The sequence below is a fragment of the Aotus nancymaae genome, unplaced genomic scaffold (genome assembly GCF_030222135.1).
Source record: "Aotus nancymaae isolate 86718 unplaced genomic scaffold, 86718_ANA_hifiasm-v0.15.2.pri h1tg000036l, whole genome shotgun sequence".
Taxonomy (NCBI): Eukaryota; Metazoa; Chordata; class Mammalia; order Primates; family Aotidae; genus Aotus; species Aotus nancymaae.
Genome location: NW_026988450.1, coordinates 11,584,577 through 11,610,754, shown reverse-complemented (window position 1 = coordinate 11,610,754; position 26,178 = coordinate 11,584,577). Strand labels below are relative to the sequence as shown.

Sequence of the window (26,178 nt, the reverse complement as noted above, 5' to 3'; positions counted from 1 at the left end):
GAGATAGGGGAAGGAGAGGGAGGGAGGAGGGAAGAAAGAGGGAGGGAAAGAGAGAAGGAAGGAAGAAAGGAAACAGAGAAGGAAGGAAGGAAAAAAGGAAGGGAGAGACGGAGGGAAGGAGAGAGGGAGGGAGGAGGGAGGGAAGAGGGAGGGAAAGAGAAAGAAGGAAGAAAAGAAACAGAGAAGGAAGGAAGGAAGGATGAAAGGAAGGAAGGAGATTATATCATTATTGTAGAACCTAACTTTTTTTTTTTTTAAGACAGGGTCTAGCTCTGTCACACAAGCTGGAGTGCAGTGGTATGATCACAGCTCACTGCAGCCTTGAACTCCAGGGCTCAAAAAATCCTCCTGCCTCAGTAGCTGGGACCACAGGTGCACATCACCACACTTTAATATTTTTTATTTTTTTGGCACAGAGTCTCACCATCTTGCCCAGGCTGGTCTTGAACTCTAGGGTTCAAGAGATCCTCCTGCCTTGGCTTTCTACAGTGCTGGGATCACAGGCATGAGTCACCTTGACCAACTTTGAAAATTGATTTTTTTTGAAATGTTCTTCAGACTGACCCCACCCAGACTCGTGACTCATGACTAAGCTTGTCCTGTGGCCCCACCCAGAGAAGGACTCAGAGCATGAGGACTGTTTTCCACACACCTATGATTTTATTCCCAACCATTCAGCAGCACCCAGTCCCTAACCTTCTGCCCACCAAATTGTCCATAAAAATCCCTAGCCTCCCAAACTTTAGGGAGACAGATTTAATGATAACTCCAGTTCTCCTTTGTAGAAAATTAAACTGTTTCTCTACTGCAGTGGCACAGTCTTGGTGAATTGATTTTGTCTGTGCAATGGGCGGGAAGAGCCCATCAGGTGATTGCACAAAAACAAATTTGTTTTAGAGTATTTTATATGCTTCTTTAATAACAAATTAAATAGGGAGATCTAACAAGATGTCTAATAACTATAATTTAATAGTAGAGATGAGTACAAATAATATCACAAGATATTCCTATCAGTGGTATTGTATGATTAAAAACATCTGTATTTCTATTAATGACAAAGACATAGGCATGCCTACACTACCATGGTTGGTTGCCAACTGTCATAATTGCAGAAAATGTTGAATTTCTGAGTGAATAACGATATATTTTTTTTCCTACTTATATTCGTGTGGTCCATGGACCCCAGATTAAGAGCTCATGCATTAGAGGATGGTAGCACAAACACAAAAAAGACAGAATTTTTTTCTCTTTTTATTATTTATTACACAAGTATAGAATGATTCACAAAATTTGCATGTCATCCTTGCATAGGGCCATGCCAACCTTCTCTCCTATCATTCCAATTTTAGTATATGTGCCCCAAGAGAGAATTTTTTTTTTTTTTGAGACAGGGTCTCACTCTGTGGCCCAGGGTGGAGTGCAGTGGTGTGATCTTGGCTCACTGCAACCTCTGTCCCCTGGACTCAAGTGATCCTCCTGCCTCAGCCTCCCAAGTAGCTGAGACTACAGGTGCATGCCACCGTACCATCTAATTTTTGTATTTTTATGTAGAGGTGGGGTTTCACTATGTTGCCCAGGCTGGTCTCAAATCCCTGAGCTCAAGCAGTCTGCCTGCCTCAGCCTCTCAAACTGCTGTGATTACAGGCATGAGCCACTGCACCTGGCCCCAAGAGAGAATTTTTGAAGGAGGAATCGGTTAACACATTTAGCAGAAAGGTTAGACATTATAAAGATAAATGCTTATTGGATTTATTATGTAGGAACTAATCAGTGAATATTACTAGTGCAGTTTCATTAGAGAAGTTAGTGGCATCAATCAGATCGCAGTAGTTTGACGATTAATTGGCAGAGGAGAATGCAAACATGAGGAAGTGGAGAAGCAGATGAAAAGGTCACCTCTAAGGAGCTTGGCTATGACAGGTGAAAGCAAAGGGCCACAGATAAGAAGTGCATAGCCTGAGGGAGGGTTGGTTACCAAGGGGCAGGTCTGGAGATGTGCACATGCTTTGGGGAAAGAGTTGTAGAAAGGGAAAGGCTGGAGAGTCTAGACAGAGGGTGAATGCATTATGGAGAGAGACCTCTGAGGTGGTAGGAAAAGGTGGGACTGAGAGGGTAAGCAAAGGAATCTACTCAACTGGAAAAAGAACATGTCTTCTGCTTAGAGCAGGGAGCAACATGGTAGACAGACAAAAACTGAAGAGAGCAGAAAGTTGGGCAAATTCCAAAATTGAAATCTATGCCTTTGTCCCCTTCATAGCCACTAGTCCAAATGGGCATGTCCTGTGCTCTAGGTAAAGACAGTAGTGCCTAAGGACTTAAAAAAGGTGTTATATCAGGTAGGATATTTGCCTCCACAAATAACTGAAAGCCCAACATTAAGGATTTATTGTTTAACTGTATTGGCTTAAAGAATAAAGGTGACTTAATTTGTTCATTCAACTGAAAAGTCCAGAGATTCATGGTGATCAGTTGTATTAGCTGCCTTTCTCAGAGTTGTTCAGATCTGTTTGCCTCCAGGTTGTGGCTTCACTTTAAAGGTGGCAGTGACATGGTAGAGGAGTTCTGGGTCTCATTACCATATGTGAAAACCTTCAGGACCAAGAAGCTGTTTCTTCAGAGTATGTAAGCTTCTGGTGCAAAACAGCCCAGCAGACCTCCCTTTACATCTCATTGGCCCAAACTGCTTTCCTGTTCATGAATCTTTCCACATGGGGAAATCCCCTTGAAGGGACAGCTCACCAATTGCTGGATAGGTTCCTGAACCCATCGTTGACAGGAGGCGTGGTATTTGGTGTGAACTGGCCATTCTCAGGCTGAGCACTGCCATACAAGTGTGTGCTGGGCATTTTGAATTATTAGAATGATGGCAAGTGGAGGTCAGGGATGCTAAACATCCTAAGATGCGTCTGAGAGTCCTGCAGAGCAAAGAACTAGTCAGCCCCAAGTGCCAATTGCACCTGCTGTGAAAAAAATACTACTGGAGGGCCAGACATGGTGGCTCACACCTGTAATCCCAGCACTTTGGGAGGCTGAGGCAGGCAGATTGTTCGAGCTCAGGGGTTTGACATTAGCCTGGGCAACATGGTTAAACCCCGTCTCTACAAAAAAATTCCAAAGTTAGCTGAGCATAGTGGCATGCGCCTATAGTCTCAGCTATTTGGGAGGCTGAGGCACGAGAATAGCTTGAGCCTGGGAGGCTTAGATCGTGCTACTGCACTCCAGCCTGGGCAACAGAGAGAGGAGTGTCTCAAAAAAAAAAAAAATACTGTGTAGGCAAGAGACCCACCTTTGTAGCTCACTGGCTGGATGGGAGGATAAGAGTGTTGAAAAACGTCTGGAAGAAAGGAGGAAGCTGCAGCAGGGAAGGCAACCAACAACAGCTATTATAGATGCAGATTTTGGAGACAGAGAGCCTGGGATTTAAAATTTGGCTCTTCTACTTTCGAGCTGTGTGGTCAAGCTAATGAAACTTTAAAAACCTTACTTTCTTTAATAAGTAGAAAAGGAAAAATAATACCTGCTCTTAAGATTACTGAGATTAATGAGGGAATGTATGAGTCTGCTAAATATCCTGGTCCACAGAAGGGGCTCAATGTCTGATTCCCTTTGTTCTTGCTAGGATGTGCATTAGTTTACAGTACAGCCACTTGATAGCATCTGAAGGGATCAGTACCTTGCTATTTCCAATAAATGTGTTTTGAGGTGCTAATGTCGTCTAATGAGGGTGTGAGCCATCGTTTAAACCATTAGATTAGGAACATTGCAGATGGTCCCAGCACAATGTGTATATGTCACAGATGGCTCTAATGGCAAGTCTGTATTAATAAGCAAAAATAGACATATCAGTTTTAGCTCTGGGTTTTTATTTCCTTCTTAACTATACTGTTGCTGTATAAAATAAATGTATGCACACATTCGCTTCTCTCCCTGTCTCTCTCTCTCCATATATATTTTAATATATATTTAATATATACTTTAATATATAAAATATATTTTAATATATTTAAATATATTTTAATGTATGTGTATTTAATATATATATTTTTAATATATATATTAACAAAATATATATATATTTTTTCTTATATAGATGGAGACTCATTATCTGCTGGTCTCAAACTCCTGGGCTCAAGTGATCCTCCTGCTTTGGCCTCCTTCCTAATGTGCTTACAGGTATAAGCCATCATGTTCAATTTGTTTTATAATTAGGCAAAGATGCACAAGAAAATAATCTCCATTCTGTTTTTCAGGCCGAGTGTGGTGGCTCACACCTGTAATCCCATCGCTTTGGGAGGCCAAGGTGGGTGGATTGCTTGAGGTCGGGAGTTCAAGCCCAGCCTGACTAACATGGTGAAACCTTGTCTCTACTAAAAATACAAAAATTAGCTGGACATGGTGGTTGGTGTCTGTAATCTCAGCTACTCAAGAGGCTGAGGCAGGAGAATCATTTGAACCCAGGAGGTGGAGGTTTTAGTGAGCCAAGATCATGCCACTACACTCCAACCTGGGTGACAGAGCGAGACTCCGTCTCAAACAAACAAACAAAAAGAAAACGAATAATCTCCATTCTGTTTTTTACTGCATCAGCTTCCCTTCAAACACAGGCTGTTATGGACACTGGTCTCTGTTTGGAAGTTAACTTATATATTTTCTTCCAGATTCTGTGGAAATTATTGACTCCTCTGGAAAAGCCTCCTCAATTTTCCAGATTAGGTAGGTCTTTTGTTTTTGTTCTCATAGTCTTGTGTTTTTGTTGTTTATTGCTACATTACAAATCACTCCAAAAACCAGTGGATTAAATACTAACAGGGTATCATTTCTCATAATTCTTTTGGTTGGTTGATGTATTAGTCCATCTCACACTGCTATAAAGAACTACCTGATACTGGGTAATTTGTAAAGAAAAGAGGTTTAATTGGCTCACATTTCCACAAGCTGTATAGGAAGCATGGATGGGGAGGTGCCAGGAAACTTACAGTCATGGCAGAGGTGAAGGGGAAGCAGGAACAATCTTCACCTTGTGGAGCAGGATAGAGAGAGTGTAACAACCGGATCTTGTGAGAACTCACTATTACGAGAATGGCAAGGGGGAAATTCGCCCTTGTGATCCAATCATACCCCACCACGTCCCTTCCCCAACATTGGGGATCTCAGATTGGCAGATTTGGCGGGGACACAGTGTCAAACCATATCAGTTAATCAGGTGGTTCTGGTTCACGGGGTGTTGTGTCAGTTGGGGTGCTGAGAGAGCTGCAAGGTCACAAGTCTGGTATATCATGCTGGCAACCTACTGGGAGCTCAGCGGGGGTTTTTGGCCAGGCTCCTTGGTTAACTCTTACGTGGACCTCTTTATGTGGCTGCTTGGGCTTCCTCCACAGGCTGGCAACTGGATTCTAAGAAAGTGCATTCCAAGAGGCCTAATCCTATGTGCAAGTTCATCAAACTTCTGCTTACACTATGTTTGGAATGTCCCAATGGTGAAAGTTAATTGTATGGCCAAACCTAGTGTCAACATGAAAGGGGATTACTCAAGGGCAAAATACCTGAAGGCATGATTCACTGAGGCCACCAAAGCCTATCACATCTAGTGAATCTTCCCTTTATAAGACTCAACATTGTTTCCAATTATGTATTTGTTTGTGTTATTTACTATATTTATCTCTTAATAGACACTAAAATCCATGAAAACAGAGACCTTTTTGTATTTTGTTAAGCATTGTGGAATGGAACCTAAAATGCAATTTAAAAGTTCTGAAGAGGCCCAAGTGGCTGAGAGACTAACAATAGACACCAGTATGCAGGGCTTGCAATAGGAATTGTTCAAAACTAGTCTGTCCAGTGTTGGCTGATTCACACTATTTTGGAGAGAGTTGCAAGTATGCTGTGCTTCCTCTCCCAGCATGGGAGAGGGGACCAGAGTGCTTCTCTCTCACCTCAAGTCAAGTAAGAGGATTTAAAAATGACTTGGAAAACTTAGCCTATGGCTCTTGGATTTGGGGACACTATCCAGGGAGAAGAACCAGAGATTGGGGTCAGTCATATGGCCAAGGGTTTAATCAATCATGCCTTCATAATTAGACCTCAATAAAAGCTCTGGACACCTAGGCTTGGAGGAGCTTCCCGGTTGGTGAATACAGTGAAGTGCTGGGAGGGTGGTGCCCCCTGACTCCTCCAGGGAAGGGCACTGAAGCTCTGTGTTCCCTCCCAGACCTTGCCCTATGTAATCTTTTATTTTTTAAAAATTTCACTGTTTTTTTATATCTTGATACCTATGTGTATTCTTCACAGTAAAACTATTATTTCATATATTGCATGTTTCTGAGTTCTATGAGTCATTCTGGTGAATTATTAAACCTGAAATGGTTGTGGGAACTCTCAAATTTGCATCCAGTCAGAGTATGAGTGGCCTGGGATCCCCTGAAGCTTACAGCTGGTGTCTGAAGTGAGAGCTGTCTTGTGGAGGACTTTGTCCTTAACTTGTGGAGTCTATGCCAACTCTGGATGGTTAGTGTCCGAAATGAATTGCAGTACACTCAGTATACTCTGTTGGTGTTGCCCCAGTTGGCATTGAAATGAAACACTGTATAATTAGCCATCCAAATACTTTGTTGTTTAAAATAATTTAAAAATTGGACTGGGTGCAGTGGCTCACGCCTGTAATCCCGGCACTTTAGGAGGCTGAGCTGGGCATATCACTTGAGGTTAGGAGTTCAAGACCAGCCTAGCCAACATGGTGAAACCCCATCTCTACTAAAAATGCAAAAATTAGCCAAGCATGGTGGTGCATGCTTGTAGTCCCAGCTACTCAGGAGGCTGAGGCTGGAATCACTTGAACCTGGGAGGTGGAGGTTGTAGTGAACCCAGATCATGCCACTGCACTCTAGCCTGAGCAACAGAGTGAGACTCCATCTCAAAAAACAAACAAACAAAAACAAATAAACACAAAATTGATTTCTTACAGTTCTGTAGGTTGCTTGGGCTCAGGTGATTGCCCCTCACTTTGAGCTCTGCTTTGCAGATGTGGTGAGATAGCAGGTGAGGCCTGGGCAAACGGTGCCTGGGCTGGGTTGGCTGGAGCAGCCTGGGATGGCTGGGTATCTCTCTCTCTTCATAGTAAACCCGATCTTTCTCACAGCAGGGTGATCTTAGTGCAGTCAGACTTCTTGTATGGTGGCTGACTTCTCCATGATTAAGTGTTCCAAGAGATAGGAAGTGGAAGCTGCTATTCTTTCGAGAACCAGTCCTAAAAATGAACACAGCTTTACTTCCTGGCAGGCTATTGGGTAAAACAGTCACAAAACCCACCCAGACTTAAGGGGATGGGACATAGAACCCCACTTCTTGATGGAAGGAATATCAGATAATTTATGGCCATATTTAATCTGCTTCATGTTCTTTTTGGCATTTGACAATGTTCACCACAAATAATAATGACTTTATGTGGCCTTATTTTTCTTTTATCTCAGACTATTCTTCATTGATCTTCAAATCTGTGATTTCCTTCACTACTTAAACATCCCCTTCCCTTTTCTCTCTCATTACTCATTTACACTCAGAATCATAACCACTCATATGACGCCAATCACTACCTTTAGGCTAATAATCTCCCAGATCTCTAAAGATAGTTTCTCTTGTCTTCTGATCCACATAGCGAAGAACCTTTACAATATCTGTTGACAGCATCTGAGCAGGCTTTGTGCTTTTTAGAGACACAGCTTGAAGGTGTCAAGATCTTCCTTGTATTGTTGACCTAGGTGTGAACTGCCGCCATTTGACTCTGCCCACATTCATGGCAACCTGCACATTTTCACGATGACCTAGGTCATATAACCCAAAAATTATGTTCAAGAGCTGTAAGAAGGCTGATTGGCTATGTGAACAAGAATGATTTATGTGAACATTTAAAACATACTTACTGTGTGACCTGCATTTAGTGATTTCCAGGTCACTCAGCTATAAGGAGCACAGACATGGTTTGCATATTTCTATTAATTATACTTTGTCATAATTATACTTTATCATAATTGCACTTTTGTATTTAAGAAATGAACATCTCAATCACCAATTCATGATCCACAGCACTCATTCCTATTAAGAAAAAGTACAGTTGGATCCTTTCTCACAAAGTATACAGACATAATATTCTATAGTAAAAACAAGCTGGTAGTTGTCCCTGAAAACATACTTAAAAAGGGATATAAATTTGAAATATTCACTCAGTTAAAAAAAAAAAAAAAGAAAGAAAAGAAACAGACTATCGATATGGTTTGGCTCCATGTCCCCACACAAATCTCATGTCAAATTGCAATTCCCAGTGTTGCAGGGAGGGGATGGGGGATCTGGTGGGAAGTGATTAGATCATGGGGCAGATATCCTCCTTGCTGTTCTAGTGATAGTGAGTGAGTTCTCATGATACCTGGTTGTTTAAAAGTGTGTAGTACTTCTCCCTTCACTCTCTTTCTCCTGCCCACCATATGAAGATGTGCCTGCTTCCTTTTTGCCTTCCACCATTATTGTAAGTTTCCTGAGGCCTCTCCAGCCATGCTTCCTGTATGGCCTATGGAACTGTGAGTCAATTAAACCTCTTTTCTTTATAAATTACCCAGACGCTGGTAGTTCTTTATAGCACTGTGAGAATGGACTAATAAAACTATGAACATTGTTTAAGTCTTGTCACTGGTTATTTCCAAGGTACAAGGACTTATGTTCTGGAATGGAGCAACAATGTACTTTCTTTCCTATAATTGCACTGGATTTGTGACTAATCTCATAATCAGTCTATTCTACAAGTATTTGAGTTTATGGATGTATCATAGTTTGGCACCCCAAGTTTGATGCCATCTTCAGTGAAATTCAACAAACATTGATAAGTCACTGTGTTCAGTGCTGTGGAGGACAGAAAGATGCCTAAGGGGTTCAGGTTTATGGGAGAGAGAGAGGAGTGACAGGTAACTAGAAGATTGAAGCTAGAAGTGAGTGCCAAGGAGGTATGGGCAGTGTTGTAGAGTACAGGGGAATTGACTATTGCTTCTCATTTGAAAGGAGGGAGGGATGGGGAGAACATTCCAGATCGGCAGGGGAACAGAGTGGAGAAGGCATGGAGCAGGAGAGTTCAGGCTGTGATTGGGAATAGGGAGTGAACACTTGGCTTCAGCACAGGAGTATCCAGGGGTGACCACCAAGGAGAAAGACTGAATAAAAGAGTGGGATGGGATCATGGAAAGCTTTTTGAGAAAGAGATGAGTCATCCAGGCTTTAGAGCATAATTGGAACTTGCTCTCAGCACTGTTCCATGACTGTATCTCTCAAGGAGTACCATGTCATGAGCTCTTGATTGCATGGGTGTCTTGTCTCACTCTTCCCTTTAAAATAAAAAACAAACAAACCAAAAATCTGTCTTTGACTGAATCTCCTTCTAGTAAGATTTTCCTAAATAGGCAAGCCAATCAGAAGAGGGTGGAATCCCTGTCTCTAATTTCTCCATCTATAATGCATTCTTTAAAAACCCTCAACTCCATCTCTATCAACAAAAACCTACTTTAAAAAATTACAGAAGATATATATTTATTAAAGAAAAAATTTAAAAATATCCATGAGCAAAAGTATAATGTTAAAATTCATCTGTCATCCAATGCCTCAAAAGTAATTATAGGTGAAATTTGTTGTTTTTCTGTTCTTTTCTCTGTAAATGTATTCATGTATTATCTATCTGAGCATACAAAGCTGGATTTATGAAAATGAATACTGATCAATACTATATGACTTTCTTTACTTATCAATACTATATGACTACTATTCCATGTTTTTAAATATTTTTCTACAACTTCTATTTTTTTGTTTTGTTTTTTGGAGACAGAGTCTTGGTCTGTCTCCCAAGATGGAGTGCAGTGGTGTGATCTCTGCTCACTGTAACCTCTGCCTCCTGGGCTTTTGTGCTGCAGCCTCCCAAGTAGCTGGGATCACAAGTGTGCACCACCATGACTGACTAATTTTTGTATTTTTAGTAGAGATGGCATTTTGCCATGTTGGCTAGGCTGGTCTTGAACTCCTGGCCTCAAGTGATCTACCCACCTTGGCCTCCAAAAGTGCTGGGATTATAGGCATGAGCCATCCCATCCAACCCTTCAATTATTTTTTGTTTTAAAGAAATGGGATCTTGCCATGTTGCCCAAGCTAGAGTGCAATGGCTATTCACAGACACAATCTTTTTTTTTTTTTAATGAATGAGAAGTTCTTACGTTGCTCATGCTGACCTCGAACGTGTAGCCTCGCCTCCTTACACACCAGGACAACTGCCTGAGCCACCGTGGCTTCCTCACAGACACAATCTTAATGCATTATAGCCTTGAACTCTTGGGCTCAAACAATCCTCCTGCTTCAGCCTCCCAAGTAGCTATGATTAGAGGGACATGAGCTACCACTCCAGGACAACTTGAATTTTTTTTTAAGGCCAGATTTATTAAGGTATAATTTACATACATTAAAACTCACCGTTTTAAAGCACTCAGTTTGGTGATTTTGACAAATACATACAGTCATGTAAGCACCACAAAAACCAAGTTACAGGACATTTCTGTCATCCCCAACTTCCCTTTTTCTCTCCAGCACCCCCGCAACTATGAATATAATTTTCTATCCTAGTTTTATCTTTTTCAGAATGTTGTAGAAATGGAATCATACAGTATGTAGCTGTGTGTGTGTGTGTGTGTGTGACTCTTTTTCACTTAAAATTGGGCTTTTGCAATACATTCATGTTTTTTAATGTACCAGTAGTTCATTTCTACTCATTGATGGGTAGTGTTCCATTTTGTGGATATACCACAGGTGGTTTATCCATTCACCAGTAGATAGATATTTGAATTGTTTCTGGTTTTTGGCAATCATTAGCAAAGCTGCTATAAACATTCATGTGCAGGTCTTTGTGTTGACCTACATTTTCATTTATCTTGGATAAATTCCTAGGAGTGAGGTTGCTGGGTCCTATGGTAAGCACATGTTTAGCTCTGTAAAAGGCTGCCAAACTGTTCTGTGGTGGGCAGATCTATGCAAACGTACCCCAAAGTCCAAAAAAGAGACTGACAAATCCAGTTTTTTAGAAAGAAACATTTAATAGGGACTTACAAGCAGAAGCCTTTGCTGTGTTCGGGGCAGCAGAGAGAGAGAAGGTGGATCCTGGTACCATTACACCTAAGACTCATGGCTTATGTACCATAGAAGGGGGTGGTTCGGAAGGAATGTATGGGACAATTGAGGCATGATAACATCAAGGTTGTTTGACCTAAGGACAGGATTTGCAGTGAGTACCTGCTCTTACACGAAGAACAATAGATAAGCTGGCAGACTTAGTGGACTTTCTAGACGTAGTTAATCAGAAGCCAACATGGTGGATTAACTTTCAAGATGGAGTTGCTTTGACCTGCACACAAACTGTTTTCCGAAGTGCTGCTACCATGTTTTGTTCCTACCAGTAATGTAGGAGAGCTCTAGTTGCTCCACATCTTCATCAGAATTTAAACAAAATTAGCCATTGTAGGCCAGGTGCGGTGGCTCACATCTGTAATACCAGTACTTTGGGAGGCCAAGGCAGGCAGATCATTTGAGGTCAGGAGTTTGAAAACAGCCTGGCCAACATGGTGAAACCTTGTCTTTACTAAAAATACAAAAACTAGCCGAGGGTGGTGGCACACACCTGTAATCCCAGCTACTCAGGAAACTGAGGCAGGAGAATTGCTTGAATCTGGGAGACTGAGGTTACAGTGAGCAGAGATCATGCCGCTACACTCCAGACTGGGCAACAGAGTGAGACTCCATCTCAAAAAAAAAAATTAGCCATTCTAGTACGTGAGAAGTGGTATCTCATGGTTGTTGTAATTTACATCTTCTTATGCCATTAACATCTTTTCTGTGATAAAAATGCCTGTTCAAATCTTTTATCATTTTTTTTGGGGAGAGGGGAGTTATTTGTCCTATTAGTAAATGCGACCTTATTTTTGTACTTATATAAACAGACTCAAGGATAATCCAGATTTGGAGAGCCTAACACTTATACAATTGGGGAAGCTCTTTTTAGAAAAAGACTATAGAATTATTTACATAAATAAATAAATTATTTATTTAATAAATTATTTTTATAAATAAATCTCTCTTGGTATGCATTTATTTTGTTTTGTTTTAGAGATCTGGTATTGCTATATTGCCCAGACTGGACTTGAACTCCTGGGTAGGACCAAGGGATCCTGCCATCTCAGATTCCCAAGTAACTGGGATTACAGACATGAGCCATCATGCCTGGCTCTCTCCCAGTGTATTGAAGGGCTCCATGCAAGTGAGGAGCCCAAAGCTTAATTTTCATTAGCTTCATGGTAAATCTGCCCTGGATAGAACATAATTGGTTTACCTAACATCCTATTGTTGTACACTGAAGTTGTTTCTTTTTTTCTCTTTTTTAAAACTTTTTTATTTTGAGTTTCTTAACCATTAAAACCCGTATTTGGATGAGTAGCTTATAACTAAATCTTGACATAGATATATATTCACTTCCTTGAGATAATTTTCTAGTAGTAGAATAGCTGGGTCAAATGATATAATCATATTAAAAACTTTTGCCACAAAAATTCATATAATTTACAATTCTCTAACAGCATTTGAGTATCCCTTTCACACTCACCCATTCTGATCATAATCTTTACTTTTATTTTCTAATGATTCCATCTCCATTTGACTTCACTAAAGTTTCTACCTCCACTATGTCACTGAAACTGCTTGGTACATTACCAAAGACCAAAGACCAAATCCAGTAAGTTCTTTTCACTTTTCATCTTCTCATTTCTGCATCATTTCATATTGTTGACCATTGTAGCATTCTGGGGGAAAGAGCAGGTGTGATGTCTGCGGTTCTTCTGGGGCCTCTGGGGTCACCCTCCTTGCCCTGCTGACCTGGCCCTCTCTTGCTTTGCCTCACCCTAAGAACCATAATCCTAGGGTTCTTCCTGGACTCTTTTTTCCTTTTCCTTCCCTTCCTACCTACCTACTTGTGCTGGCTAATTTTATATATCAGTTTGACCAGTCTGTGTCACTGCTCTACTTTAAGGTAATGCCTGCCTTTCCCTATGCAGGCTGTGGCCATCCCAAGCTGCGCATCAGGCTATTTTTTGCATATTGATGGTACTGTTAAACTGAATGTCATGGCCCTTGTGAAAGGATGACACGCAAGTTCATAAAATGTTCCATATTTTATAAATAACATTTTTGAATTAAAATTATTTAAAAAAATAAACTGAATGTGTTCTCTGCTATCTTCACCCAAAATATCCATCCAGTGACCATTTACTCATCTTTCAAGACTCAGAAGCCAGCTCTGGTACCAAGCCCTTTCTGATCTCCCAGGTAAAATCAATATTTCTTGTACTAACTTTTTTGTTTGTTTGTTTTTCAGAGACAGGGTCTTACTCTGTTACCGAGGGTGGAGAGAGTAGCACAATCATAGTTCACTGCAGCTTTGTATTTCTGGGCTCAAGTGATCCTCCCACCTCAGCCTCCTAAGTATGTAGGACTACAGGCGTGTCACTACATCTGGCTAATTTTTAAATTATTTTTATTTTTTAAAAAGACCAGTGTTGTAGTATAATTTCCTTAAATTTTTTATAGAGATAGGGTTTTGCTATGTTGCCTAGGCTGGTCTTGAACTCCTGATCTCCAGCAATTCTCCTTCCTTGGCCTCCCAAAGTGCTGGGATTATAGTTGTGAGCCACCAAGCCTAGCCCCCAGACTCACTTTGAACATAGCATCTGAAACTTTATTGCACTTATTTATTTACATGTATGGCATCTAAATAAATAGCAAATAATTCCTGGTTAGACTGGGAATTAATTTTCACTTTTATATCCTGAGTATCCAGCATAGAGTCTGACTCAATACAGATGTGTATTTGTGCTTGATGAATAAGCAAATGAATTAATTATTGTGGAAACAGCATTGTTCTAGGAATTCAATTACACAGGTTCACTCCTGGATCAACCTATTTACTTGTTAATTTACTTGCTCTATAGGTAGCCTTGAGATTCACTGGAAAGGAGCTGGTGAAAACATGAGCAAGTAACAGAATTTGTGACAGTCACGTGGGCAGAATGTATTGTGACTGTCATATGCGTCTCCAAAAATAATTTGTTATCAATATTCATCTTATGACAAGTAATCCACATTGTGTTGATGTCAAAAAGTTTGGATTCCTAAAAGAGCTGAGACTAAGAGTAATCCATGTTGCAAAAGTAATACACATCTGCTTGCTGCTGATCTGGAGAGACTGAAAGCAGAAACTATGTATAAACAGAAGTCAGGGAGGCTGGACTCATGCCTGTAATCCTGTTAGCAGTGGCGAATCTGTGTGGGTCTGCAGCAACTAGATTCTTGCCTCCTAAAAGGAAAAAATTCAGGGGATATAAGGCAGAGGCAGAGACTGAGACAAGCTTTAGAGCAGGAGTGAAAGTGCAATAAAAAGTTTTACAGCAGGAACAAAAGGAAGTAAACTACTCTTGGAAGAGGGCCAAGTGGGCAACTTGAGAGATCCGAGTGCATCATCCGGACCCTTGATTTGTGGTTGTAAACATCGGCATGGGCATGGTTCTGGGGCTCTGTGTCTCTCCTCCCTTGATTTTTCCTTGGGGTGAGCTGTCTGCATGTGCAGTGGCCTGCCAGCCTTTGAGAGGGGCCACATGCGCAGTATGTTTACTGAAGTTGTGTACATGTTCATTTGTGGCGTTTTTCCCTCACCACTTGACTGTTTCTAGATACACCAGTTAGACTCCTCCATTTTGCTTTTTGGCATGCATACTTGAGCCCACTTGGCTAACTCCTGAGATCTTATTGGGAAGCTGCTGATAACCAGCGGATGACAGAATGAGACCCTGTCTCGGAGAAGGTGGCGGGGAAAGTCAGGGAGCTGCATCCTGTTGTGGTGGAACTGACATGAGCTTCTATATTACACAATCTGGCAAGTGGTATAGGGCTGAGAAGGAACTTCCCCTTGACTCTCACAAACCTGGGAAGGCAAAGTATGGCCTTGTGCCTCCATACATGGTGCATGGTAATGAGGCTGCCCCAGCATTGATAATTATCCAGAAACCCTGGGTAGCTCTTGGGTTTCCTGAATCCATCCTAGGCCTTCAGGTAAATCTGTTTAAGAAAAAACTTGCAGCTGGGCATGGTGGCTCACACTCTAATCCCAGCACTTAGGGAGGCCAAGTCAGGAAGATTACTTAAGCCCAGGAGTTTGAGACCAGCCTAGGAAAAATAGTGAGACCCATTTCTACAAAAATATTTAAAAATTAGCCAGGCATGGTGGTGTGTGCCTGAGGTGGGAGAATCGCTTGAGCCTGGGAGGTTGAGGCTGCAGTGAGCTGTGATTGTTCCACTGCATGCCAGCCTGGGTGATAGAATGAGACCTTGTCTCAAAAAAAGAAAAAAAAGAAGAAAAAACCTTGCATTCAACCTGTCCCCCAACTTAACCACTGGGGGAAAACAAGTGAAAATAAAAGGTAGGATTCTCAACTAATCTTTGTTTTCATTCCTTTTTCTTGGTGGCACAATTTTCCTGAAAGATTAAACACCTTCTTGAAGCATGGGTCAGAATGTCTCCCTTTCTTCCAGGGGTCTTATAGTTTAGGCTTAGATATTCCATAACAACCATCCCAGTGATGATGGTGGCAACAGCACCACAGGAGCAGCAGTCACTGTTTTCGTGGACTGTTTTCTGGGCACTGGACTAGTCATTTTGCCTGCATTACCTCAAGCAGTACCCCTATGTGATACGTATTTTTATATATCCACTTTACAGATGAATAACCAACTCAACTAGATGAGGAAATTTGCCAAAGCTATACAACTAGTAAGTGACAGAGGTGTGAAATGAACCCAGCTGTGTCTGGCTCTAAACTCCTCTAAACCACATAGTCTTCTCTATATCTCCTGAACTCTGATGATTCTGTAGCTTACACTCTAAAATTTATATTGATGGTTTTACATTTCTTCAAATATTTGAGTTGACTGAACAAATTTATGTGCATAGTCATGTACAATGATAAGAAAATGTATAACAACTTGAAAAAAATATGTCTTTGGATTCTTCTAATTAGAAAAACAATTCACCAGGCGTGGTGGTTCACACCTATAATCTCAGCACTGTGGGAGGCCAAGGTGGGTGGATCACTTGAGCTCAGGGGTTTGAGACCACCCTGGGCACCAGACTGAGACCTTATCTCTACAAATAATTTAAAAATTAGCTGGGCCTGGTGGTGTGCTCCTGTAGTCCACCCAAGTCCCACTTGGGTGGCTGAGGTGAGAGGAGGATTGCTTAAGCCCAGGAGGTTGAGGCTACAGTGAGCACTGATCATGCCATTGTATTCCAGCCTGGGTGAGACATAGCAAGATGCTGTCTCAAAAAAAAAAAAAGAAAGAAAGAAAAGAAAAGAAAAAAAAAATCCAGCCAACCAATCCAATCCACAGACAAAAACCTCTGAGGGGCCGAACGCGGTGGCTCACGCCTGTAATCCCATCACTTCAGGAGGCCGAGGTGGATGGATCACCTGAGGTCAGGAGTTCGACACCAGCCTGGCCAACATGGCAAAACCCCATCTCTACTACAAATACAGAAATTAGCCAGGCATGGTGTTGCACAACTGTAATCTCAGCTACTCGGGAGGCTGAGGCAGGAGAATCGATTGAACCCAGAAGGAGGAGGTTGAAGTGAGCCAAGATCCTGCCACTGCACTACAGCCTGGGCGACAGAGTGAGACCCCGTCTCAGAACAACAACAACAACAAGAACAACAAAACAAAAACACAAAAAACCTCTCAGGTTGGTTTTTGTCCCAAGCAGAACTACATTCTGAATATTGGTGGAGCGGCAGGTTCTCGGATGTGTAAGCCATCTGGTGAGTCATTTTTCACCTCCAATGTGTACTCCATTCCCAAATTCCTTATCAGTTAGAGCTTAAAGCATGAACTTTGAAAGTCTTAAATTATTTACCATATGTCTCACTGGTTGATCAGATGAATATTTTTCCTAGCATTGGTTCTGACCAACCACTGCTTCAAACGTGTTAAATTTCCAGTGAGGTTGTTTATCCTCCTACTTCTACAAGTTCGTTTCTTCTAAGCTTTGTCTCTTACTAAATGTGTCAGGGTTTTTTGTTTGTTTGCTTTGTCCTTTTCTCAGGTTTAATGATCCTTCCCTGCCAGCATGTATGAATCATGGGTAATGACAAGCCTGGAAGGTGTAGGAAATATGTTCTTGCTTTTATCCTGGTGTGGCTGTTACAACACTGATTGGGGGTCAGCCCTCCCACCTACACCCCCTTGCTGTAAGGATACCTGACTTTTTTGTTGAAATCATAAAATCTGCTGAGTTATGGGCATTAGATGGCAGTGGGAAAGATTAAGCTCATTCTCCGCCTAAACATCTTTTTAATCAAAGGAGAGACAGTTCAGCCAGAAGGAAGTGGTGGTATTGATAAGCCGGTGGGGCCAGCTATTACTTCCAGCCTTGGGAATCATAAATACCTCCAGGTTGCCGACACTTCCAACTCATCTTTATCTCTTTGAAATTGGTATCCTGGTACCAGATACCTGCTACCATTCATGACTGGCTCAGAATTCTCAGAGAATCGGATCACAAAATTTGCCCTCAGGCAGAGCCCTAGCCAGCAGTTGTGGCAGTTGGCACAAAAAAGTATAAAACCTTCCTCAAGTTAGTTTTGCAATTTTGGGCTGGACACAGTAGCTCATGCCTGTAATCTCACCACTTCGTAAGGCCAAGGCAGGAGAATTCCTTGAGCTCAGGAATTTGAGACCAGACTGGGCAACATAGTGAGACCTTGTCTCTATTTATATATTTAAAATATAATTAAAAATAAAAATAAAGGCAATTTTATAATTTTAACTAATCACTCTTACTGATTAGGTGCGGACATTTATACAATCACTATTTAAAATGGTGTGCTTGCTACCTTTAGGGGGCCTAGGACAAAGCTTTGTCACCCCGCCATTTCTGTGTGTCCCTATGCTGGTCTCTGATGTTTAGCAACCAGGGTTGGTTACTCCCACACCCAGGGAGTGCTGTCTTCAGCAGCCCTTTGCCATCAGTCCCTTCAGAGCAACCTCAGCTGAGGAGAGCCTCGTTTTCCCGGATGGTGCTCCCATCCTAACAAGGTGCATATCTGACTAATGGACCCCAGGGTATAAAGGCTTCCTCTCTTTTTTAAAAAAATTTATTCATTATACTTTAAGTTTTGAAGTACATGTCCAGAATGTGCAGGTTTGTTACATAGGTATACACATGCCATGGTGGTTTGCTGCATCCATCACCCTGTCATTTACATTAGGTATTTCTCCTAATGCTATCAGTCCCTAATCTCCCTGCCTCCTGCTATTTCTCCCCTAGGCCCCCACCCTCGACAGGCCCTGGTGTGTGATGTTCCCCTCTCTGTGTCCATGTGTTCTCATTGTTCAACACCTACTTGTGAGTGAGAATGTGCAGTGTTTGATTGTCTGTTCTTGTGTTAGTTTGCTGAGAATGATGGTTCCCATCTTCATCCATGTCCCTGAAAAGGACATGAACACATCCTTTTTTTATGGCTGCATAGTATTCCCTAGTGTATACGTGAAAGGTCTCCTCTCTTGCTCCAATTTGGGACTACTCTGAACGTCCATTGTAGCTCTAGAGCTCCCGTGGTTGTGGTGGTGGGCATTAGCTGAGACTGCCAGTGGGATGACACTGCAACCTAACTTCTCCCTTTGCTTCATCCTGCTTCTGTGATCTACCTCTAAGACACTCACTAATAAACATCCAGACAACCCCCTACAACAGTCCCCAAGCACCAAGCTCTTCCCTTATACATGAGAGGGTAGCACTGCTGAATGGAGCCAAGCAGACTATCAGTTCAGTGATTAGATATCAATCAGGAAAAATGTACATCAGTGATGAAATGACATGTGTGGCTTTACCTGCCCAGAAATCATTCCCTTCTTCTTTAACAGATTCCATGTGTTCTTTAGAGACTCACCCAGTGCCCTTCCCATGCATGTGCTCCAGGTGGGTTGATTTTACCCCAGGCTCCAGGGATGGGCGTGTCACACAGGGCTCTGTGTAGAGCATCTATCCACTTTCTCTGGCCACAGTGATTGACTCTAGAATGGACATGAGAGCCAAGGTGGCCTAATGAGACTCAATTCCAGGACTTTGCTTTTGGTGTGGAAAACGACTCACGTGTTTGCCCCATGCTGGAGGAGGTGAGCCTGAAGCTACTGGATGGCTCAAGGAAAGCCTGCCTGAGACTAAAGATGGAAGAACGCAGCGGGGCATGGTGGCTCACACCTGTAACCTTAGCACTTTGGGAAGCTGAGGTGGGTGGATTACTTGAGCCCAGGAGTTCAAGATCAACTTGGACAACTTGGCAAAATCCCATCTCTATAAAAAATACAAAAATTTGCCAGGCATGGTGGCTCATGCCTGTAGTCCCAGCTACTCAGGACATCCGGGCTGGTCTCAAACTCCTACACTCAAGTGATCCTCCAGCCTCAGCCTCCAGAAGTGCTGGGATTACAGAGGTGAGCCACCAAGGCTGGCCATTTCAGTCTTTTATTATGGTTATGTTAGACTTAAGGAAAGAGGATCTCTCTAACCTTCTCCATGCTTCTTTTTCACCTGCTCCCAGGCAAGATTCTAATCATTCCCTGCCTTTCTGATTGTGGGTCATAAGACCTCCTACCCTCATGCCCTGGGGAGAGGGATGCTGACATACTGAAGCTGCCATAAAAACCCAAAAGAACTGCGTTCAGCAAGTGTCTCCATGGCGGATCTCATGGAGGTCCCTGGAGTGGGGTGTGTCTAGGGAGGGCATGGAAGCTCTGCACCCCTTCCCCCCTACCTCACTCTATGCATCTTTTTATCTGTATCCTTTATAATAAACTGGTAAATGTGTTTCCTTGAGTTCTGTGAGCTGCTCCAGAAAATTAATAGAACCCAAAGAGGGGGTTGTGGGAACCCCAACTTGGTGCAGTCTCAAGAACTGAGCCCTAAACCTGTGGGATCTGACACTGTCTCCAGGGAGATAGTATTAGAATTGAACTGGGGGACACCCAGCTGGTATCCACTGCTTGGTGGTGGGAAAAACTCCTCACACATTTGGTCACAGAAGTCTTCTTTGTGTTAATGATTGTCGTGCTTTGAAAGCAGAGGAAAAACATGGTTTTAGAGAGTTCTTCCCTAAACAGCAGAGAATGCAAAATATATAAATTTCGTAGCTTTTAGTACCATTCAAACAACACAAAGTTGGGTAACATGATAGTAAAACACCAAGAAGTCATCCTTGAAAACTGAACTTAATGCAGTCTCTGTGTCCTCCTTCACATGCAACTATCTTTACCAAGATTTTCCCTTTTTGCCAATTAGTTTAAATTCTCAACTCCATTCTCTACTCTGCCCAAGGTCACTCTTTTTTATTTTTTTGAGGTGAAGTCTCACTCTGTTGCCAGGCTGGAGTGCTGTAACATGATCTTGGCTCACTGCAACCTCTGCCTCCTGGGTTCAAGCAATTCTCCTGCTTCAGCCTCCTGAGTAGCTGGCATTACAGGTATGCTTCACTGTATCTGGCTAATTTTTAAAAAAATATTTTTGGCAGAGACAGGGTTTCACCATTTTGGCCAGGCTAATCCTGAACTCCTGACCTCAAGTGATCTGCCTCCCTTGGCCTCCCAAAGTGCTGGGATTATAGACGTGAGGCACCAGGCCCGGCCCCAAGGTCACTCAGAAAACTGTTGTTAAAGTTTAAATGCTATAAAATCAATTCTAACTGGAACAACTGCTGTAAAAGAATTCCATTTTTTTCAAGATATGTAGTACAGCCTCTCAAATTTGTGTAACAAGGAAGAGAAACACATATGTAGCATTAAAACTTAGGTTTAAACATTTTTTAACCCTGGATATCCTGGATGTTGGAACAAGTTGCACACAAAAAAACTATTGTCTCTTACAGATTTTTTTTTTTTTTTTTAAGACAGTCTTGCTCTGTCACCCAGGCTGGAATCATGGCTCACTGCAACCTCGAGCTCCTAGGCTCAAGTGATACTCCCACCCACCTCAGCCTTCCAAGTAGCAGGGACCATAGAAATGCACCACCATGCCCCGCTAATTTTTATAAAATTTTTTATAGAGACACCAGTCTCACCATGTTGCCTAGGCTGGACTGGAACTCCTGGGTTCAAGTGATTTTCCTGCACTGGCCTCCCAGAGTGCTGGAATTACAGGCATAAGCCACTGCACCCAGCCCCTTATAGGTTTTCACTGTTAAAATAAACTTATATTTTTGTGCCTTTGTTATTAGTCAGGAATCTTGGTGGCAAGGAACAGAAATCAAACTCAAATTAGATTTAGGAAAAGAAGGAGGTAACTGAAAAAGGGAGAGCTCAACTGAGGTGATGAACACGTAGTCTCTCTGCATCCCTAATCTCTGCTTTTCTCAGCATTGGCTCCATCTCAGGCAGCCTCACCCTGGTAGGGATGAGATGAGTGGCTCATAATCACTTCAAGCTTATTTTATATTCTCAGCAATCCTAGGAAGTGGTTCAGGGGAAAGAAAGATGTTTTCTCCTCATTAATCCAATCAAAGTCTCAGAATTGAACTTCATGGCTTTAGTTGTACTCTATGCCTTCCTGTTTTAAATCCATTTAGTAACAGGGGACTATGATGCTCTGATTCTGTGTGGACCAGGTCATCGCCTCTCCTGAAATAAAAGAATGGAGTCAGCACACCTGAACTACATGAACTGAATTCAGGTACTGTCATTTCCAAAGGACAGTTGGGGATGCTATAACCGGAAAAAGGGGATGGAGAATTGGGCAGACCTCAAACAACAATGTCTAATACAGACTGCAAAATAAGAATTAGGAAAGTAAATCATGATGTTTTATTTTTTTTTTTAATTTTTAAAACTTTGGGGGAGAACAGGATCTCACTGTGGTCTCACACCCAGGCTGGAGTGCAGTGACACAGTTAGCTTGCTGCAGCCATGATGTCTGGAGCTCAAGTGATCCTGTCTCCTCAGCCTTCCAAAGTGCTGGGATTACAGGCATGAGCCACCGTGCCTGGCCATCATGACTCCTTTTAAAGCTTATTTGTATTAATAAAGCCTATTTGATTCCACCAAGTACAAAACATATTTTGCTTGATTGGTCTTGGCAAAGAGGAAAAAAAGGTAAAACATGGAATAAAGCTAAGGGTGAAGTTGCTACTCAGAAATGCAACAGAAATGGGTTGAAAATTTGGTTCTGAGATTCATGGCAACCAAAGTAAAGAGGAAAGCACCTTCAGTTAGAAGAGTCCTAGGGCTAAGGTAAAAATGAAGAACTTACTTTGGAAGAGTACAGTCTTTTTTTCTTCTTTCTTTTTCAAAGAGGAGGAGAGACAAAGGGAGGAAAGGGAGGAGGAGGAGAAAGAGGGGACGAGGAAGTGAGAAGGAAGAAGAGGTGAAGAAGGGAAGGAGAGGGGAGGAGAAAGAAGGAGGAAGAGAGGAGGAGGAATGGATAAGGAGGCAAAGAAGGGAAGAGGGAAGGAGGAAGAGTAAAAAGAGAAAGCAGGAGTAGAGAGAAGGTAAAGAGGAGGGGAGGAAGGAGGAGAGAAGAGGAGGAGGAACAGCAATAGGAAGCAAGGGGAAATAAGGAGGAAGAAGAGGAGGAGAAAAGAAGGGAGAAGGAAAAAGAGGAGTAAGAAGAGAAGAGGAGGAGAGGAGGAGGAGCCAGAGAGAGGAGGTAAGGAGAAAGAAGAGAGAGAAGGAGGAGGAATAGGAGGCAGGGGGAGATGAGGAGGAGGAAGAGGTGGGTGAGGAGGAGAAGAGAAAGGAGGGAAGGGGAATGAGAGACTAAGGAGGACAATATTTTTTGGCACTGAAGCCAAGGAGAAAAAAACCCCACCCTCATGCTTAGCATACCATATTACTCTATGATATAATGGATGTCTTAGGTTGGATTTCCTGGAAGTGGAATCTAAAATAGGGTTCTAGCACAAATAATTAAGTGAGGGAGAGGTCTCAGGAGAAAGCTGGAAGGAAATGAGGAAAGCAGGACGAAGCAGAGGAAGAATCCCAGCAAAGATGTGGTTTCAGCTGATGACAACCTGGTTTCATGAGGATGGCTCTGAAGTCTGAAAGGGACCATGAAGTCATCCTATCTTGAGGCAAGAAGGCCGGGCTTTTGTACCTTTATACACAGGAATGGGGTCTGGTATATCATTTTCCAGACATCTCCTGATGACAAGACTCCTGTTAGTTGAGAGCAGTTTTCTGGAGAAGAGTTACAACTTTGACCTGTTACTAGCTGATGTGCATGGATGCTGTGGATGGGCAGAAGTGGTGGCTGCATTAGCCTGGTAAAGGTTTGTGGGTAGGGTACCAACAGTGTCTTCTAGAGTGAACAACATCCCATTGGTATCCCTGACAAACACATAGGGAGAATAACTGCTTCTTGAAAGGTCTTTCTAGGCAAGGCAGGAACATGGGGCAAGCACAACTCACCAAAAGCAATTCTATTAAGTGCCAAGACGATGTCTCAGAGGAGACTTATTTTGACTCAGAGACATACTTTAGAATATCTTAAAAATAGATGGACTGTTCACACTTTAGATAAGCTTTCTTGAACACTAAATCTTACGTCTAAGCTTTCAATAAGAAATGAGTCACCGAGAGTTTGTCAAGAACTTCAATTGCACATATTCCACAATGCAGACAAGGGTAAATCCATAGACTTTGACAATAAAGCCAAGGGTGTTCATTTATTACTTCTATGTCATTTTCTTTGTGCCAGGTACTAGCCTAAGTATTTTGCAAATATTAACCCATTTAATCATCATAACTATGTGGTGGATTTAGCCATTATTCTCATTTTGTAGATGAGGAAATTGAGTCACAGAATTTAAGTAAATAGCTCAAGGAGTATAGTTAATAAATGGCTTAGGTCATTTACAAAATAAAGTGAAATCTAGTTATGACTGTTAAAATGCTTAATTAGGAGTAAAGTTAATTTAATTTTACATTTCTAGTTCAATTTCAAACTGACCCATCAGAACCACATGGAAGTACTCAGAGACTTCTAAGAACACTGAAGCCATATCTTGCAAGAAGTAGAATTAAATTAGCGGATTAATGCCTTTTGCTCACCTTTGTGATAACAATTTTTGTGATTGAAGTTATAGGAAACTCTCAATTAAATGAGTAATGGAAGGTCATAGATAAACTCAAATTACAATTAGAACAAATTTATGAGAAATCTTTTTTGAGTTACAGAGTAATATGAGAGCTTAATGAAAGTGATGGACCTTCTTTCTAGAAAAATGCACATAAAGATTCAAAAATGACTCTTTTCCATATAGTTTCAGGGGATTCATGGACCCTTTGAAGACTCTGAGACATTTGAAAGAGTCCTTAAAATTATAATCTTAGCCTTGTTGGTGACCTCAAGGATTTCCGAGACAAGATATACAAGACAAGATGTATATGACATTCCCCTTCACAGAAGCCCCGGGTAACTTGTATATGCCTTTGGTGAAGTCTTGATTTATTGAGCTGTTGGAGCTTTTGGTACCACATGTGATGTTGGTCCTTTGAACATTCATTTCATTCTCCAGGGGAGTAGTTAATCACATGATTGCCTATCCTTTCTTACCCTACTTTAAAGTCTCCTGTGTCAAGGACAAAGCTTGCTCATCTTTGTAGACTCGATAAGTGTTTATTAGGATACCTCACAGAGTAGGTGATGAGGAATGGAAGCAGGACATTTTGATGCAGACATTCTGAAATGGGGAACATCTGAATGTATCAAAATTTGAAAGTGACCCTTTTCTTGATTAACACATGAAGCAAATATTACTGGCTTTCAGTCACTCATCCCCATTTCCAGGTCTTGCTTCATTCCCTAGGGAGCAAGTATCTGTTACGCACAATTCTTGATAAGTAAAAATACTCTAAAAGTTAAATGCTTGATATCATCAATACACCTGCATCCAGATCAACAGAAGAACATCTATTTATTTGTGAATTAACTAATTAACTCTAGGCATGATACCCATTCTATTTATTTATATGTTCCAGTTCCTCTAATCGCCTTCCCAAGCTCGGACTGACTTACTACCTCACATTTCCCACTCTCCAGGTACAACCTACCAGTACTGGTCAAGACATGGTTAAAAAGCAACACCAGGTGGTCAATTAAGTTTCAGTTATCTTTGGAGGAGGTGTTTACAAGCATAAGGTACTGGTACTACTACTATTACAAATGTTTATTGAAAATGTACTACAGTATGAACCATCATTTTATTTAGCTTTTCCAATAAGCCCATGAGATAGGTCAGCGGATATTTAACTTTATTAGAAACTTTCCATTTTCTAAAGTATTTAAAGTATTTTACACTCCCATCAACAATGTATGAGAATTCCAGTTCCTCCACATTCTTGCCAACCCTTGGCATTATCAATCTTTAACATTTCAGCCTTTCTGGTGAGAGTATACTGACTGGTATCTTATGGTGGCCTTAAATGTGCGTTTTCCTGTTCATTAAATTTATTGGGTGTTTTTTCTGATGCTTATTTGCCATTCAGATACATATATAGCGCCAGTGTGTAGCCTAGATTTTGGCACATTGTTTTATTTATTGGTTGTTTTCTTTTTGTTGATTTGTAGGAGTTCTTTATATATTCTGGATATGAGTCCATTTTTAGATATTTATATTGCAAATAGTTTTGCCCTGTCTTAGCTCAGGTTGCTATAACAAGATACCATAGACTGGGTTGGGGACTGAGAAGTCTAAGATCAAGGTGACAGAAGATTCAGTTCCTAGTACAGGCCTATTTCCTGGCTTATAGACAGCCACCTTCTCATTGTGTGCTCACATGGCCTTTTCTTTGTGTTTGTACTTGGAGTGATATATATATATACATCTCATTATGAAATATCAATATATGTATAGATATATAAAAATATATAAATACATTGATATATATAAATATATATACAAGATATAAAAATATCTTGTATATATATTTTTTATATATAAAAGATAGAGAACTCTTATCTATCTCTCTTTTTTTTAAGAGATAGGGTCTCATTCTGTTACCCAGGCTGGAGTGCAGTGGCATG

General features: G+C 41.5%; 1 long non-coding RNA gene and 1 other non-coding gene across 2 annotated transcripts; one reads left to right on the top strand and one right to left on the bottom strand.

Moving 5' to 3' along the window:
* Positions 1 to 1,265: 1,265 nt before the first annotated feature.
* LOC135278144 (U6 spliceosomal RNA) lies at positions 1,266 to 1,370 on the bottom strand. Its single transcript, XR_010345701.1, has one exon. It is a non-coding gene; the product is annotated as a U6 spliceosomal RNA (small nuclear RNA).
* A 2,737-nt stretch (positions 1,371 to 4,107) lies between these two features.
* Positions 4,108 to 25,287, top strand: LOC135277953 (uncharacterized). The gene is made up of 3 exons (XR_010345486.1): positions 4,108 to 4,173; positions 4,659 to 4,713; positions 25,195 to 25,287. It is a non-coding gene; the product is annotated as an uncharacterized LOC135277953 (long non-coding RNA).
* The last annotated feature ends 891 nt before the right edge of the window (positions 25,288 to 26,178 follow it).